Source organism: Equus asinus, chromosome 20 (assembly GCF_041296235.1).
Source record: "Equus asinus isolate D_3611 breed Donkey chromosome 20, EquAss-T2T_v2, whole genome shotgun sequence".
In the NCBI taxonomy this organism is placed as follows: Eukaryota; Metazoa; Chordata; class Mammalia; order Perissodactyla; family Equidae; genus Equus; species Equus asinus.
In genome coordinates this window covers 99,696,843-99,712,002 of record NC_091809.1, presented here as the reverse complement: position 1 = coordinate 99,712,002, position 15,160 = coordinate 99,696,843, and the positions used below count along the sequence as shown (strand labels likewise).

General features: G+C 34.5%; 1 protein-coding gene across 45 annotated transcripts in view; it reads left to right on the top strand.

Annotated features, from left to right (window-relative positions):
* The window catches only part of SOX6 (SRY-box transcription factor 6), a 571,438-nt gene that overhangs the window by 119,478 nt on the left and 436,800 nt on the right, over nucleotides 1-15,160 (top strand). For 6 of the 45 annotated variants that reach the window (XM_070491211.1, XM_070491208.1, XM_070491210.1 and 3 more), the window contains one exon: nucleotides 6,796-6,877. The exons of the other annotated variants lie outside the window; for them this stretch is intronic. The gene's annotated coding sequence lies outside the window, so the exon portion shown is untranslated. The remainder of the gene's footprint in view (nucleotides 1-6,795; nucleotides 6,878-15,160) is intronic. 45 annotated transcript variants of the gene reach the window in all.

Here is a 15,160-nt window from a genome sequence, read left to right as displayed (position 1 = left end):
CAGTCTATCAATTAAGATATTTTAGGTTAAAATAATCTTCTTTAAAAATTTAAATATCCTGTGGGAAAGTTAAAATCTATTGCTTTTTCACATCTTACACTTCTAATGCCTGTATACTTTAACACCCCCAAACAACTTTTTGAGTCCCTTCTGTGAATCAGAATTATATTAGATGCTTCAGATTAGTTTAAATATATATTCTGTAGAATTCCTGCCACCTCTGGGTACTGCTGTGTACTAACTGTGATCTTAGGCAAATCACATAACCTCTTGGAGTTTTAGCTTCTTCACCTGTAAAGTGAGAATATTACCTACTGAATTTTTTAAAATAGCTTTATTAAGGTATAATTGGCATATAATAAACTGCATATATTTAAAGCATACAATTTGGTAAGTTTTGATATAGGGATACACCAGTGAAGCCATTTTCACAATCAAGATAATTTATGTGTCCATCACCCCTAACAGTTTCTTACTTCGCCTTCAGGGTCCCTCACGCCTGCCCCACCTTGGTCTTTCCCTGACCTAATCACCAGGCGATCACAGATCTGCTGTCACTACAGATCAGTTTGCATTTAAAAATTTTTTTATTTAAGTAGAAGCATACATTATGTACTCTTTTTCATCTGGTTTCTTTCATTCAGCATAATTACTTTGAGATTCACTCATGTTATGCATGTCAATAGCTTATTTTTTAAATTGCTGAGTAGTATTTCATTGTATGGATCTACCACAGTTTGATTATCCATTTAACTTCTTTCTAGTTTTTGACTGTTATGAATGAAGCTGCTTTGAACATTTGTCTTTGGGTGGACATATGCTTTCATTTCTCTTGGATAAATACCCAGGAATAGAATGGCTAGATTATGTAGGTGTATGTTTAACTTTATAATAACTGCTAATTTTTTCCAAAGTACTTGTACCATTTTACATTTTTGCTAGCAGTGTGTGAGAGTTCATTGCCCCACATCCTTAATAGCACTTGGTATGTTTAGTCTTCAATTGTAGCCATTCAAGTGGTTGGTAGAGGTATCTCATTGTGGTTTTAATTCATATTTCCCTAATGACCGATGATGTTGAGCATCTTTTCATGTACTTATTTGTCATCCATCTATCTACTTTGTTGAAGTGCTTTTTAAATCTTTTGCTGTTTTTTAAAAATTGGGGTTGTCTTCTTTTTTATTGAGTTGTAAAAATTTTTTGGTATATTCTAAGTACAAGTTATTTGTCAAATACATGTTTTGCACATATTATCTACTGATCTGTGGCTTGCCTTTTAAGTGTCTTTTGAAGGGTGAAAGTTTTAAATCTTGCTGAAGTCTAATTTCTTGTTTTTCTTTCATATTTCATGCTTTTTGTGTCACATTTAAGAAATCTTTGCAAAACCCAAGGTCACTGAGATTTTCTCCTATGTATTCCTTTAGAAATTTTATAGTTTTAGCGTTTAATTTAGATCTGTGATTCATTTTGGGTTAATTTTTATAATGGGGTGAGATAAGGCTTGATGTTTATATTTTTGCTTGTGGTTATCCAATTGTTCCAGTGCTATTGGCTGAAAAAAATGATCCTTTCTCCATTAAATTGCCTTGGCACTTTTGTTGAAAATCATTTGAACATATATGTATAGATTTATTTCTGGAGTCTCTGTTATGTTTCATTGATCTGTCTGTTTTGTTTTTTTTTTTAAAATTTTATTTTTTCCTTTTTCTTCCCAAAGCCGCCTGGTACACAGTTGTATATTCTTCATTGTGGGTCCTTCCAGCTGTGGCACATGGGACGCTGCCTCAGCATGGTTTGATGAGCAGTGCCATGTCCGCGCCCAGGATTTGAACCAACGAAACACTGGGCCGCCTGCAGCGGAGTGCGCGAACTTTAACCACTTGCCACGGGGCCAGCCCCAAATTGACGTTTTTTTTGAGGCGGGGGGGGGGGGGGAGATTAGCCCTAAGCTAACATCTGCTGCCAATCCTCCTCTTTTTGCTGAGGAAGACCAGCCCTGAGCTAACATCATGCCCATCTTCCTCTGCTTTATATGTGGGACCCCTACCACAGCATGGCTTGACAAGTGGTGCCATGTCCACACCCTGGATCTGAACCGGCGAAACCCAGGCCGCCAAAGCAGAATGTGCACATTTAACCACTGCGCCACCAGGCTGGCACCTCTGTCTGTTATTTTTTTTAATGCCACTATTTTGATGACTGTAGCCTCATAGAATAAGTTGGGAAGTATTACTTCTTCAATTTACTGGAATACTTTGTGTACAATAGGTATTATTTTTTAAATGCTTAGACTTCACTAAAGTAATCTGGGCTTGATGTTTTCTTTCTGGGAAGGTTTTTAACTACAAGTTCGATTCCTTTAATAGATATAGGGCTATTTAGGTTATCTATTTCATTTAAGTTATGCACTTTATTTAAGTAAATTTCATCTGTTTGAATCTATTGGTACAGATTTGTTCATAATATCTATTTATTATTCTTTTAATATTTGTAGACTCTTTAGTGATGTCACCGCTCTCATTTATGATGTGAGAATGTATATACAACATATCAAAATTTAGCATTGCTTTTTTGTTTCCTATTTTATTGATTTCTTTTTTACTTATTATTTTCTTTTTTCTGTATAGTTTGGGTTTAATTTTCTCTTCTTCTAGTTTCTTCAGGTGAAAGCTGAGATCACTGATTTGAGGCCCTCTTTTTTTAATATAGGTGTTAGTGCTATAAATTACCTCTAAGCATTGCTTTAGCTGTGTCCCACAAATTTTGATGTGTGGTGGTTATATTTTTGTTCAGTTCAAAATACTTTCTAATTTCCCTTTTGATTTCTTCTTTGATCCATGGGTCTTCTAAATACTTCTAAATTTAGAAGTACTATTTTATTCCCTAATATTTAGAGATTTTCCAGATATCTTTCTGTCATTGAATTCCTAATTCTTTTGTTGGGTGGCAAGTTCTATCAATGTAAATTAGGTAAAGTTGGTTTATAGTGTCATTCAAGTCCTCTGTATCCTTACTGTTATTTTGGCTACTTATTCTATCATTAACTGAGAGAGAGAGATTTTGAAAACTGTGATTATAATTCTTCTTGAAATTTTATAGTTTTTCTTTCTTGTATTTTGAACCTCTATTAGGTAGATAAATGTTTAGGATCATTATGTCCTCCTAATGAACTGACTCCTTTATCATTATACAAGAATATCTTTGTCCCTAGTAATATTCTTCACTCTGAGGTCTACTTTGTCTGATAACCACCGTAGCTTTTTTTTATTAGTGGTATCATGGTATATATTTTCCATCCTTTCATTTTTAAAGTATTGTATCTTCATTTTTAAACTGGATTTCTTGTAGACTGAATGCCATTGAGTCTTGCTTTTTATATCCAGTATGACAATCTCTCCCTTTTAATTTGGGTGTTTAGACAATTTACATTAAATGTGGTTATTGATATGGTTGAGTTTAAATATATGATCTGCTCTTTGTTTTCTATTTGTACTATCTGTTCATTATTCCCTTTTCCCCTTTTCTTACTTTCTTTTTAATTTATTGATAATTTTTTATGATTTTATTTAAAATTGTTATTGGCTTATTACTTCCAATTTTTTGTTTTATTACATTTTAGTGGTTCCTTTAGGATTTATAGCAACCCTATACAACTTATCACAGTCTTCAAGTAATATTATCCTACGTCAGATGTCGTATAAGAATCTTACAATAGTATACCTCCATTTCTCTCTCCTAGCTTTTGGTGCTATTGTTGTCATATACATTACTCTACATATGTTATAAACCTAAAAATAATTGTTATTGTTTTTGCTTTGAGTAGTCAATAATATTTTAAAGAGGTTTAAACAATAAGAAACAATCTTTTATATTTACCCACGTATTTACCATTTTCGGTGTACTTTATTCTTTTGTGTAGATTCAGATTTCCATTTGGTAACACTACCTTCTGCCTGAAAGACCTCCTTGACATTTCTGATAGGATATGTCTGCTGGTGAGCTGGGATTTCCTTCAGCTTTTGCGTTTTACAAAATCTTTATTTTGCTGGGTATAGAATTTTAGATTAACTTTTTTATTGCTCAGTAATTTAAAAACATTGATCTATTCTCTTTTGGCTTGCATTATTTTCAAAAAGAAGTCTGCTGTAATTCTTTTATATGTTCCTCTGTATGTGATGTGTCATTTTCCTCTGGCTACTTTTAAGATTTTCTCTTTATCACTGATTGTAAGCAATTTGATTATTATGTGCTTCAGTGTAGTTGTCTTAATGTTTTTTGAGTTGAGGGTGTTTTGAGACTATTGGATCTGTGGGTTTATAGTTTTTGTCACATCTGAAAAATTTTCAGCCTTTATTTTGTCAGAATTTTTTGGTTCACTCCCATTCTTTGTAGAATCCAATTACACATACATTAGTTAGTTTGAAGCTGTCTATAGTTCACTGATTCTGTTCACATTTTTTCATCTTTTTTTTTACTCTCTGTTTCATTTTGGATTGTTTCTGTTAATAAGTCTTCAAGTTCATTTGTCTTTGTCCTGCAGTGTTTGATCTGCTTTTAATTCTACCAAATGTAGTTTTCATCTCAGATAGTGTATTTTTTTATCCGTACAAGTTATATTTCAGTCTTTATTACATATTCACTATATCTACTTACTATGTCCAGTCTTTCTTTTAGTTCCATGAACAAGTACAATGCAACTATAGTAACTATTTTAATATCCTTGTCTACTAATTCTATCATCTATATCATTTCCAGGTCAGTTTTAATTGATTAATTTTTCTCTTCATGGGTTATATTTTTCTGCTTCTTTGCATGGCTGCCAATTTTTTCTTGGATGCAAGAAATTGTGAATTTTACCTTGTTGAGTGCTGAATCTTTCAGTATTCCTATAAGTATTTTTGGGCTTATTTCTGGTATGCAGTTAAGATACTTGGGAACAGTTTGATCTTTTCAATACTTGCTTTTAAGCTCTGTCAGTTGGAACCAGTACAGCCTTTAGTGTAGGGTTAATTTTCTGTACTACAGAGGTAATTCTGTTCTGAGTATTCTGTCCAATGCCCCTGGTGTTATGAAGTTTTACACTTTTGATGATGGGAAAATGAACTATTCCTGGCTTTGTGTGGCTCTGGAGATTGTTCTCTCTGCTCCTTTTAGGTGTGTCTGTCCCTCACCTTGGTTGGCTTCCTCACACACATGTGCTGATCAGTGAAGGACTCTGCAGATCTCTGGAAGTCTATGTGCAGGTCTCTCTCCTCCATTACTCTGCCCTACAAATTATAGCCACTTTGGCCTCCCTAGAGTCCCAGCTCCATCTTCTTAACTCACTGAGACCATTAGGCTCTGCCTCCGTGCATTGCAATTGGTAATTTCTTTCTCCATGCAGTAAGCTGGGACAAATTAGGCATGACCTCATTTGTTTTTCCTTTGTTTTGAATCACTATTTTTCACTGCCTGATGTCTAGTGTCTGAAAACTGTTGTTTTCATATATTTTTTCCAAGTTTTTTTAGTTGTTTGAAACATAGGGGTAAATCCAGTCCCTTTTAGTTCATCTTGGTCAAAAGCCTCCAAATATATGAAGAAAATTATATAATGTATATTAAGCAATATGTTAGTAATGCTTCACCCATAGAAAGTATTTAATAATTGGTGGTTACTATTATTATTATTCTGCTTTCATCCTTCCTGTTCATCAGTGAAGCTTTATCTTATATACCACCTTCTGTATAAAGCGTTCCTGGACTGCTACTTCCCAAGATGACTTATTGTTCTTTATGCTTTGTACTCACATCACTTTTTTTTACATACTTTTATTGCGACACAAATCTACATTATAAACTTTGGTTTACTTGTTCGTCTTTTGTGGTAGATTGTAAGCTCTTAGACAAATAAGATCCGTTTGTTTGTCCTTAGTTTCCAGCATATAGTAAATGCTTAGATATTTGTTGCATAAGTGAATAATCAACAGTGTCTCACACCTTTTATGAAATATTCAGGAACAGAATTTTTGATTAAGAAGGAAAGAGAGGTGGTTTAGGAGTATGAGAGCTTTTGAGGAGAATGTAAGTGGAGAGGGGTAAGATTTTGGGGATTTAGAGAGCAGCATGAGAGCAAAACGTGGCTGGTTGAGGTTGCTAATATATAATAATAATGATAATGATACTACTACTACCAAATAATAATAATAATAGTAGTAGTAATGATAATAATAATAATAATACAGTTCCTGTGAAGCTAAGAGATGATGGAGGAGTTAAGGATGGAGAATGGGAGAGACATATTGTAGTGTAGAGTAGTGAAACCATTTTGTGATACCTACAGCACCTTGCTGTAATATAGATGATAATATTGGTAATATTATATCAATGCATGTTATATGAATCAGTGTAACTTGAACTGTTGTAATAAAAGCTTTTAAACAAAGTGCTGAGAGAGCACAGTATACATTTTGGAGTAGGCAAACTTTGGAAGGAAGTGATAGGGATGGGTTAACTGAGAACAAGCAGAAAGGAATTCTAGATAGTAGAGAATAGCATAAACACAAAAATGGTATAGGCCATAAATGAGCATAATATAACAGAAAGAACAAATGCACCTTGAAGCTGAGTTCACTATGGCTTCTCTCTCCACTCTGCCACTTGGTGTGACTCTGGACAAATTACTTAGCCTATCTGAGACTCAATTCCCTTATCTTTAAAGTGAGTGTGGTTGTTGGGAAGATTATGTGATGCATAGAGAAAATTCATTTTATATCTGGCAGATAGTGGGTCTAATAACTATTAGTTTCTTCTTTTTAGACTTTCTATATCTTCTGATGTGGAAAGGAAAATGCTTCAAGAAGGACTTTGTGATCCCTCATCACTTTGTATAAGAGTCCAGGTATAATATATACAATTTATGAGTATAACTAATGTTCCCATTTATTTTCTATTTCCGTGGCAAATGAGGATTTCATTGCATTTTTGTGGTCCAATACTAAGGCTTAGGTAATGCTAACACCCAGTTTCTTTATATCTCTAGTTTTTGCTTGTGTTTCAAACTATTTGGATTATTGATTAAACTTTATAGACAGATTAAACCATTTTACTACCACAATCCAATATTTTTCAGAAATGCTTCTGTTTATAGGGGGCGAGTCTATTGAATGAAAGATTGGAAAGATGAGCATCAGAAATTCTAGATTTTCCCAAGTCTTGAGCCCATTTGTATCCTTTTAAGTTATTTATTTTATAAATAAAATCAGTTTTAATCTCAGTTTTTCATCATGGAAATGATATAAGGCACAGAGTAAAGTTTAGAAAGCTTTGACTTTACAAAATCATTACACTTTAAATCTCTAATCGGCTTATATACCATTGTTCATGTGCACCTACTAGCAAAACTATTTTGGATACATGGGGATTTTAAAAATAGTTCTAGCATAACTAATCTAGAAAACAGAAATTGTTTATTTCTTCACTGAAGGAAAAATTCAGGAGTCTTCCAGTTAACTAATTCTGTGTTTCGTTAGGAGAACTAAAGAATTTGCACAGTCCATGTGTATTTTGATGGATGGTAATTAGTCTTTGGGTGGTGAACATGATGTAGTCTACATAGAAATTGAAATATAATGATGTGCACCTGAAATTTATATAATGTTATAAACCAGTGTTACCTCAATAAAAAAATTTGCAGAGTCAATAGAATAAAAAGTGATAAAACATAATAGTTTTGGAGCAAATTTTCGGCACTGTTTTTGGTTGTTGAATACTTTCGTTGACATATATAACTTATAGGTGTAGTACATATGCTGCTGATCCTGCCAAGTGAAGAACTACCTTTAGTCATCTGCCTGGCATCTCAACTGCTGGGTGCTGAGTTGGCAAGGATCTGGCACAGGGTTCATCTGTTCCCTTTGCCATAGACTGGTTCTTTGCATTTGTGAACCTTAGTCTGGCCTTGATGACAGTTTGCTTGGTTGAGAGTCACCTTATTTTTAGTTTAAGACATGTTGCCTCCAGGATGCTGATAAACATGTTGAGAGGCTGAGTTTTGATGAATCTCACAAAACTCCTCTAAAGGGCATGAAGTGAAACCAAAGAGTCAACAATATTAATAATTCAGCATTTGGCAGTATTGTGGATTTTAATCATTTGTAGTTCACCTTGACAAACATTGGCCCAATCACATGCAAAAATGAGTTTAGTCACTAATTTTAGTCTCTGGTGAGTTTTTATACTTTTTTTCAAACTATACGTGAAATAGAGAATATATTAATCTCCTCTTAGAAATGAAAGGTTCATAGTCCGCACGACTATGTATTGTAAAATAAAATGTTACAATAAATTGCCATCTTGATTTAATGAAAATAATGTTTAGGAATTTTTATATTACATTATGGCTGATTTGGGATATTTTAAATTGCCCATTTATTCATAATTTCAGAGCAAAGTACCTATTTTGGTATTTCAGATAAGTATACAACTCTTAACTTGAAATAACCAGTAAATTTATGTTCCCTGTGCAGGTAAACTGTATAAAGCATTTATCAGAAAAATTAAAATATGCTAATAATAATAAGTACATATAATGGCTAAGTATATTCAGTATTTAGGACTTAAAGCTATTTTATAAAAATTACTTTCATGGAGAAATAAATGTATCTTCTTGTATTAAAATGTTGTAGGAATGGCACAATTTCTATTACATTATTAGTAACTCCAGGACACACTTCATGATTTGTGAGACCTAAAAATAATATGGCGATGACTGAGTGGAAAGATCCTGCTCCTTATGATTTGGTGGCTTGTTGAGCTGTCTAAATAATCTGTGTTTTCCTGGCACATACCAAATACATTTTATGATTGAAAGGAATTATTTTTAGATATCTAACCTAGCCTCTTTCAGGCTGATATAACCACTTAGTTGTCAAATTTCTTCTTTTAAAGGGTGTAAATGAAGAATTTAAATTTTCGTATTAAAAAAAAGTATACTGCCTAGAAATCCTTACTATTATATTTAAGTTGAACTACAAGGGGGAAAAGCTTATAAACTTAAGATAACCTTTTGTGGTGATAAAATGTGATTTGTACTACTTGGTGGAAGACACTAACGTAATGAAACTGAAAGGAAATAAACAAATCAAATGGAGACTATTTTGTTTTGAATGCTTAGAAAGCTGATTTTAGCTTTTAATAAATTTCAGTATAGTCAGAGACTTATGTCTCAATATTACATTTTCATTAACATAAACCTCCAAATGGGAAATTATGTCCATATGATAAATATGTGGGGTTAATGGTGCTAATTTGCCACCTGTGTCATGAAGCAGCTCCTTTTGATCCTATGTAAAAATTTCCATAGTTTTCTTGGTAAGTCTTCAGAGTCTAAAAAATCTGAATTAAAAGGAAAAAAATCAACACTATAACAATCTCACTCTTGCCAAGAAATGAATCATGCCTAAGGTCTGAAAATAAGTAGAAAAAAATTACGGTATTTTTAACATAGCAGATTGGATCCTTTCAAAGAATTTGTAGGAGTGTCTTCATTATGCTATGGTAGTAGTAAATGGCATTGTGCTGCAAGCTTAGCAATAAAAATGGAATAGATTTTAAGCCCTAAGCTAGTTTAGTAATTTTGGCCCAATTTTTCTCCGCCTTTGTATCCCTTGCAAAGGCGAATGCACTACATCTCTGTGAACAAGCTGAATTTCTCTTGTCCTGGAAAATCATAAAGTCCAACTTGGTTTTTGACACAGTCTAAGCTACTTGGATTAGGTAAAGCTGATCTCACAAGAGAAAAATTGGATACTCAGCAAACCCCAGCAGATATTTTGACACACTCTTGGAGCTGATAAGAGTCATCATAAATTTAAACATTACTTTTCCTAGCACAGAAACTTCACTAATAAATGGCTTTGAATATTTTATGAATGACTGAGCACCCTGCTTCGCTAATAAGCCCTCTGGAAAGCTATGACTTTTTTGGGATGGTTTTACTTTTGGAGGAAGGAGTGTTGAAGAGAAGGTACTGATGAGGTGTCATATAATTTTACAAGTTGCATAACTGCTTTTAACTACAAAACTATCTCTGATTAAAATAACAATTGAGCTTGTAATTTTTTCTGAACAGCTGCTGCTGCAGGGGGTCATTACCTTGGAGAGGTTGAAAATAATCGTACTCCTGGTACATGAGTTATGTAGTCTTGTGTTTTACAGCAAATCACAAAGTTTAAAGCTTATAGAAGAATGTTATTTGAAAGCTGTCAAACCATGTTAAAAAAGACTGCATCGTCAAAAGGCCCTGGTGGCCGCGATTCTGCATGTAGCCTTGTCTTATTCATTATAAAATGCATGTTTATAAAGTTCCACAGAGCATCCAATTCCCAATTCACTTATATCAGCAAGACTTAACTTGCTCATTAATCTAAATTCTTTTGCAACTTTAATCTACATGTTTAATTAATCATAAAATGAGGCGGTAAGTAATTTCAGCAATGTGTGGCTTGTTATCAGATGCATTTAATCACTCTTCTGTGAGCTCATTTGGAAACACCTGAAGATGTCGAGTGCAGTTTGAATAAGCATAAATTATTCTTTGTCAGTGTACTTCACTCAACTAATAAGACATTAATTTAAAAGGTACTGTTTGTCATTTTTAGATCTTTACCAATATTTTTAGCTTAGCAATATAACTCTAATTGTATATGTGATTTACAACCAGTGCCCGACATAGGAAAGGGTAAGAGTTTAATTCATTTTTCTTATTTACATGTAATTATGTCATGTAATCTTAGTTTTTAATGAGGATTAACCATTTTGTAAGTATTCATATGCTTTTGAAATAAGGTACTAATGAATTATAGTCAGAAAAATTATTTGTTAGTACAAAGTCTTGTGATTCCTTGTTTCTTGCCTAAGTTAGGCCTGAAAGGATGTGAAGTTTGGGAAACGGCATTCATTTGAGGATACATGTACTGCATAGGGATTATATGCTGCAGATGTTAACCTTAAAAAAACCCCAAGTAAAATAGCTGAATATACAGCTATCTCAAATAATAATATATGTAGTCCTTATGTCGGACCAGGTAGCCTTAAAATAATGACAGTCCCATTTTTTCCCCTAGTCTCTTAACAGTATTGCACAGTTGATGTTAGCATTTTTTGAAAAGACAAAAAACAAGAACAACAATAACAAAACCCACTCATAGCTTCAGAGCAAAAAGAAAAAAAATCCGTGAGAGCTGAATGAGTTATATATCTCAATGTCAGGAGTATAGGAATAAAAATTGCATTTTATAGGATGTCATCACCTGTCCTGTTTATGCCTTGAGAGCAGTGACACACGGTAAGAATAATTATCTCAGTGGAAACAAATTTATTTACCTGCCGTGCAGCATCCCTGTTCATCTTACTCATGAACTCGTCTCACTCATATGCAATCTATGGGTTGTCAGCAGTGAGCCAGAGGGGATGACTCCTGAACAGGGACTATTGGTTTGAGCTGAAATATAGCTATATTCTCCATTTTTATTTGATGTGCCCATCTCCTGGGCTTCTTCCCTCTTTTCAGGGTTCCTTTACACTGAGCTAACAGTTATTTGTTCGTCCATTTCTTGCCCTATGCCTCATGACTATGTAAAAAATTTTTCTTCCTGTTTTCCTTTCTAAGGGAAAACAGAATCCCAGATAATCTTATTTGTACGGTTCAAGTCATACAGGCCATAGCAGCACAGTGCTGTGAGATACCATTTACCTTTATTTCATTTAAAGCACTATAAATTATTTTCTTAGAACCACTGATGAAAACCTCAAACACTGTGGCCTTCTTTAGAATAATCCTTGAAAAACAACATTTCATTTGAACTTAGCTTTCTTGATAAGAATACTTTTCTCATTCATGTATAATCTTAGTGGATAGACACAGTCTAATATGAAGGCTTGCTGTCAGTTTTTCTTGATAAGAAACGTTAGTGATTAAGTTTGTGTGCTCCACTTAGGTGGCCTGGGGTTCGCAGGTTCAGACCCCGGGCATGGACCTACACACTGCTCATCAGGCCATGCTGTGGCGGCATCCCACATACAAAATGGAGGAAGATTGGCACAGATGTTAGCTCAGGGACAATCTTTCTCAAGCAAAAAGAGGAGGATTGGCGGTGGATGTTAGCTCAGGGCTAATCTTCCTCAAAAAAAAGAAAGAAAGAAAGAAAGAAAGAAACCTCAAAATTCTCTACCTCCCCTTCCCCTGGAAAAATCGGAGATAAATTGTTCCAAACAGATTTATTTTCTAACTTGTTGTTTTGGGTGCAAAGAAAGAACAGTATTCCCCCCTCTTGCCCCAACTGTTGTGTGAGAGGTGTGTCCTATTGTAACTCCACACAAACACAATGATTTAATTTATGAAATGCTTTATATTAACTGTAGCTATTTGTCAGTATGATAAACTTCAAAAGGAAAATGATAAAATCAGTTCCATGCAGCTCTTATAATCTCAGATGTTTGAATATGTACTTATGTAGATATATATATACACATATACATATATATATATAAACTTACAACTTTATCCAAAGTTACAACTTTACCCAAAATGCACACACACTGATGCTTTTGCTCAGTTACAAAGACATACCACTTAAACATGCTTCTTCAATGGAGACTTCACAATTGATTAGAATGCATAGTACCCAGAATGATGAGCTACTCCAATGGGTGCAACTGAATGGGTGGCCTTCCATCCCAGACTGAACTGACAGTGTTGGCTAGCAAGGCTCTGATTTTAATGCGTAACTTCTGTGGCTGAAGGACAGCATGCTGGTAAAGAAGGGATTACTGAGGCAGAGAGAGTTCGGTGAAGAATGAGTGAGGAGCACGTGCACTGTCCACTAGCACATGTGCTCTGGGGGAAGGTTTGGAAGTCCTGAGTAGACATTAGAGTCTTCAGCTGCTGTGGGACTTCAGGTTCAGCAGATGAACGAGAATGTCATGGTGCAGTTGGTTACAGGTAACACTTCTGACCTCATACTACAAGTCTCAATATCTTATTTATGTTAAAAATGGGAGAACAATGATAGATTCAGTTATGTTTTGTGCTACCTCAGGAGAAACCTAATATCTCTGTCTCCCACACCCTCAGTTTCTTAAGTGAAATTCTCTTCTAATTTTTACTGAGAAGTCCATGTGTTGTTTCCTACAAACACCTTCATAATTTATGTCCATCCATATTTCCTCTGAATCCAGGCTTTGTCAGTGAACATTTTTTGCCTTTCTATAGCAAGCTAGCTTTTTAAAATTATTTGAAATTAGCTTTTATTAGAAGACCATTTAGATATCATATCTGTACAGTACATTTGGTGGCTTTATGAGAAGTTCTGATGCTAGATGTTCAAAGCTCTGCCCAGATCACATTTTCATGGATCCACATAGCCTTACTCATATATGAAAACAAGGCATTGGGTTAAGTGTGCATTTAGTTATTTCTCTGGAATTTTCAGGAGAATAGATTGACTTGTAGTTGTGTTAACTTTCCTAGTGCCCTCAACTTAGAAACTTTTTTCTTTTTAGGCAGCATCTGAATCATTTATATTCAAGAGAATGTAATAATATATGTAGTTTTAGAAACTGTCTGTATTTTTCCCGTTACCCGTAATACATAGTATTGGCATGGTTATCACTCTTGCTGTCATTTTGTTAACACTGTTTACAGCCACTAATAAGCATTTGTTCATGCATACTTCCAAGTACTGTATTTGAAAATCCAAGACTTCTTATACAGTAAATGAGGAAGTAATTTATAACTTTCACATTGAATTCTTCTCCTTTTGTAAAGCATATTACCTACTTAAGAAAGACTGATACTCAGTTACCTAGTTTTTTAGCATTTCTTTATCTATATCACAAAAAGACTTCTCTGAAGTATACAACAGGGATCTATTTGTAGGCGATTTCCAACTTACCAATAGTAGGTAAAGTTCTGAAAGTTTGTTGTTTGGAATTTGGAGTGGATATTCTTATAGAAACCATGTTATAGATGGTGATTTGGTTATTTGGGCAACCTACTGAAACCCATTTGCCTTATAATATGGCTGAATATACTATTGAGAGTACTGCAGTAGCTAACTACTATTTGTTAAATGGTTTTGGGATAAAAATCTCATTTTGAAATCGAACTTTAATAACATTCTTTTGATGAATTTCTGATAGTGGGATTTGACTTTTCATCCTTCCACTACCAGTGCACAACAGTGGAAATGAAACAAGCTTTGAAATGGAATTTAGGCAGTGAGGAGGACTTCCTGATGTCCCTAGCCATGGAAAGGAAGTAACTGGTTATCCTGGCTGAAGTAGGAGAGAATGGGTGGCCCTGGTGGCCCTGGTATGGAGATTATGTCTGTTTACAAATGAAGGGCATCCTACTGGAGGTTTATATATTTTGAGAAGGAAGAAGGAGCATTTTCTAATTTTATCCTGATGAGCCAAAAGTGTGGAGAAGATTAATACTGCTCATTCACCATGTCTCACAGTATATTCCAAGTATTTTTATTGTATGTCTTCTACTTACTTCCCCATTCCACCCTATAATTTTGGCTTTTCGTTTTAATTTTTTAAAATCTTATTTATTAATTTTTTTGTTTGGTTTTCTTTCTTTTTTTTTTTTTGAGGAAGATTAGCCCTGAGCTAACATCTGCCGCCAATCCTCCTCTCTTTGCTGAGGAAGACTGGCCCTGAAGTAACATCTGTGCCCATCTTCCTGTACTTTAATATGTGGGACACCTGCCATGGCATGGCTTGCCAAGCAGTGCCATGTCTGCACCCGGGATCCGAACCAGTGAACCACAGGCCGTCAAAGCAGAATGTGTGCACTTAACTGCTGCGCCACCGCGCTGGCCCCGGCTTTTGGTTTTTAAATGGTAGCCCTGGTGAGAGGAGTTCATTTTCTAATATAAGAACAGTTTTGGAATATATTATTGATTAGGTCTTCTATAAGATGGAATGATATATTCATATAGGAAGCAGCTGAGGTTGACTCAAAATTAAATATTCCCAAATGCATGGCAGTTTATCCAAATGAAGTCAGTACATTACTGTTTAACTCCATGATGTCCTTTAAGAGTATCAGAAGAAAGTCATGTGAAAGTCAAATAGGTAGTGGAAAGGTTTTTTGGTCGCACTTAAAACATCATTA